The sequence below is a fragment of the Macadamia integrifolia genome, chromosome 9 (assembly GCF_013358625.1).
Source record: "Macadamia integrifolia cultivar HAES 741 chromosome 9, SCU_Mint_v3, whole genome shotgun sequence".
Taxonomy (NCBI): Eukaryota; Viridiplantae; Streptophyta; class Magnoliopsida; order Proteales; family Proteaceae; genus Macadamia; species Macadamia integrifolia.
The window spans coordinates 31,943,034-31,947,424 of NC_056565.1; positions in this window are offsets into that span (position 1 = coordinate 31,943,034).

Genomic DNA, 4,391 nt, shown 5'->3' on the forward strand with positions numbered 1-4,391 from the left:
ATTATGCTTTTTACTTACGACTTCTCTAATCTTTAATTGCTCAATGCAACCAACCTAATAACTCAATGCCCTATGTGAAAATGGAATTCAATCTATAGGATTTAGCAACATGCAACCATTCCAAAAGCTAATAATGTTTTTGCTAGAAGATCAGATTATATTAAAATGGAGAAAGAAAAAATAAAATACAAGAGCAAGAAGAGAGCCTCCACCTTCGGTATTGCCATCAGCAGAGGCTTATAACCGCTATCTTATAGAATTTATAAATCTAAACCGAGGACGCCCATCGATATCAACTTACAACTCATTAGCAATATGAAGAGGGAGCTGCATGTCTGCTATTGGGTTAGCTTTTCAAAAGTAGTGGGAGATCTTCCACTCAATGGAGTTCAAATAGCCAAGGAAATAAGACCACTCCTGAAGCACATACCATGGAATTAGCCTGTGTGAACAAGAGAAACAGCAATAGAGGAATCAGACTCAATCCAAAGGCGCTAATATCCATCTCGCGAGCAAGCTTCAATACCTTGATAATTCTCCAATTCTCCACTGAGAAGCTAGTAGAGATCCAAAGGAAAAAATTGAAACATAGTAGTTTCCTACCCTCTTGGTCCCTGAAGATCCCTCCTCCTCCAGCTTCCAAGAGAGCAACCTTCAACATTGAGCTTTACCCAGGATTCCATAGGTTTGCACCAATGGACATCCAATATAGATCGAGAAAGCTAGGAAGATAAAGGCAAGTTGAACCTTCTGATAATGACCAGATCTTCTGCAGATTTAGGAATAATCTTTTGCTACAAATGAAACCTATCTCCCCTCTTACAGTGTGAATGATCATCACATGGCTACGTGAATTTCTCTCAAATTGTGAATGATTTCTTTCAAACCAGATAGCATCAATGATAGCAAACAACCCTATCTCCCAGGCGTCTCTCAGAGACCATCTATTCTCCTTATTCCGCCACCAGGTAATCAACTCACCCAGAGAACTTGGCCTCACCCAAGCCATATTGAATAGATCCAAGATACCTTTCCATATCTCAAGAGAAAAGTGGCATTCAAGGAAAATATGAAGAAATGATTTAGAAGACGAACCGTAAAGATCGCATCTCAATGAAAGATGAATCCTTCTAGATTGAATCAAATCGTCCGAAGGAAACTTCCCATGAATCCAGCGCCAACTCAGTAGAGAGAGCCTAGGAGGAAGCTTCTCTTTCCATAAAAGATTAGACCAAGATACCTACAAAGTGCGAGTTCTCAAACCGTCCCAGCAGACCTCACAAAGAAGCTCCCCATCGGCTCGAAGCTCCACAAACACCGATCCTCCATAGCAATAGAGGGGAGATTGATGGACTTAATGGATCTAAGAAAATCATTTAACGGAGTAGAGTCAACCTGGGGCAACGCCAAAGACCCTTGCTGAATGAAAGCAACTACAGAGTGGTTGAGGTTAGAAAATTTTCCTTGCTGAGGCCAGAAGCCTTAAAAAATGATTTAGAACCCCACCAGTTGTCTCTCCAAAAGCCAATGGTGCTGCTATCACCAACATGCCATCTCTCATTTTCAAACACAAAATGCCACATTCTCCTCACCCCAGGACAAATAGAGGAGCTTTTGTGACCCCTCTTAATGCCACCAGAGGCAGAGAGAAACATTGCTCTAATAATTCTGCTCAGCTGAGAGTCTTCATGTTTGATGTTCCAAGCTAATTTTGCAGGAAGAGCCTTGTTCACATCCCGAAGTCTTGTCAAGCCAAGGCCACCCTCCTTCTTAGGTTTGCAAACCTGATCCCATCTCATAGTGATGGCTTCAATAGAATCAATCTCTCCCGTCCAGATGAAATTTCTCATCCATTTCTCCAGACATTTGATTAACGATGCAGGCCATCAGCAAATTGAGAAACTATGTAATGCATTCTAGAAATTACAAATTTCATGAGATCCACCCTACTAGCCATAGAAAGAAGTTTTCCTTTCCAACCGGCCAGCTTAGCTTTATTTCTGTCCATCACCGGGAGGAGAGGGTCCCTTTTAACTATTCCATAGAAGATTTCCATGCCCAAGTACTTGGTAGGGAAATTACAAGGAATAGCTAATTCCTCAGCTAACCAATACTTTCTGACTGAAGGAATCTTCTCCAAAAATAACTTGTTGTTTTCGGGATTGAAAAACTAGCCAGAGCAGTTTTGGTATAAATTAAGGAATTTCTTCAAATTTCTGTCATACCTTTTAGAAGCATTCATAAAGATGAACACGTCGTCAACAAAAAGCAAGTGAGATGGGACTACAACATTGCGCAGACCAACAATAGATTTAATAAGCCCTTTGTCTACCATCTCCCTGAGACCACCGCACAGAACCTCCTCGGTAATAATAAATAGCAGCGAGAGATGGGGTCTCCTTGTTTGAGCCCTCTACTAACATCAAAAAAAGCCCACTGGGCCTCCGTTGAGAAGAACTAAGATCCTGGTTGATTTTAAAATAGCATGGATCCACCCAATCATGGTCTCAGAGAACCAAACCTACTGAGAACTTGAAACAAGAAATCCCAGGAAAGGATATCAAATGCCTTTCTTATGTCAATCTTCAACCCAAGGCCACCACCTCTGGAGGAATTTCTTGTAAGGTTAGCAAGCTCAGAAGCTAACCCGATATTTGACTAAATAAATTTTCCTTTATGGAAAACTCCTTGCTCTGTAGAAATAATTCGGTACTAGACATCGGAGATACTACTAGCCATGATTTTAGACAATAATTTATAGAAAAAATTCTCCATACACAAAGGGAAAAATTTATCTAGCAAGCTGGCTCCCTCTACCTTTAGAATAAGCAACAGAAAATTATTATTAATGCCTTTAGGAAGAATACCTAAAGAGAAGAAGCCCTTCACTACTCTGCACACATCAAAGCCGATGACTTCCCAGCAAATCCAAGAGAAGGCTCCTGAGTATCCATCAGGCCTTGGCAAACTATCAAGGTACAAGTCCCATATAGCTCATTTTATCTTGTCATCCAATGGAATTGAGTCCAAGGTTAGACGATCCGAGTCTTGTATCACCCTGGGAATGCAGTTGAACAACTGGGGGTGGCTGTCCAGGTCCACATGCCTATGAAAGCTCGCATAAAATTCAGTAATGTACCTGCCTAGTTGCTCCTGATCAGAAATCACATCACCATTATCCCTAACAATATTCCTAATGGAATTTTTAGATCCTCTTAGCCTGGCCATAACACGAAAAATCTTGAACATCGGTTACCTTCCCTCAGCCATCTAACCTTGGATTTTTGGGCACGTAACTTCTCCTGATTTTCAGTAGCTTTCTAGAATCTGGTCTTCGCCTCCAGATCAAAGAGGTGCTTAGAAAATGCCTCCTCCTCCGTATGTCTCTGAATGACACAAAAATCAGCCTTCGAGGCATGCACCTCGTGATCTAGGTTTGGAAAGGTCTCCAGGTTAAGCGCAGGTAGCCTAGGACTACTAACCTCTCCTAGTTCAAACAATTATTAATGTACAAAGATGCACTGGGGAAGTGTAGATTCTACGAAAAGGTGGGACACACCATTGGAGATTGTAGGGATCTTTCCATGCAATAATCAAAAGCTACATGACCTATCACTTAGGAAAACACATTTTAAGTGATTGATTTATTTATTTATTTTAAAAAATATGAATTTGAATTACCTACAAGCTGCCATGTATATTTTACCATGAAAAAGTAAAAAAAGATTATAATATCAATGATTAAATGGGTCTTCATCTCAACAAAGCCTTCAATTTTTATTGTAGAAAAGGAAATCATTGAAAAAGTACATGGAGGAGGAAGGCTGGGAAGTTAGAATTTTGATTACAGATCCACTCAGTTCTAATGTTGGAAGATAACTGTTGCTCCACCACCACTTGTTCACAACATTGGTTCACAAAATTAAAACTTACAAAACATCTACTCGAATATTTCAAATTTAAATTCAAAAAAAAAAATCCCATGGCCAGGTACTTTGATTCTGCTTAAATTGGTTCACCACCTCCACATAGTTAGTTCAGATGACGATACCTACAACTCCTAATCACCATTTTTTTTTCTAAAGGTACTGAAATTTTATTGAAATTCAAAAAATAGAAACAAAGTACATCAGAAGAGAGATGAATGGAAATTCCCCACTTTCGGCATTGCCATCAGCAGGGAAAACCAATCATTGTGAGGGTAGCGGCTGGAGAAAATTGGTCATCGTTCCATCCTTTGTGGGGAAGGAAAAAAGGCTTGCATTCTTTTTGTCCTCTCTCCTCTCTTTCTCTTTCATGAGGGAGGGGTGTGTCGTGTGTGCTTACCCTACGGGCCCCGTACCGCTGTATTGCCACTCGAAGATATGTGGATGCCTATTTCGTAAGAGTGT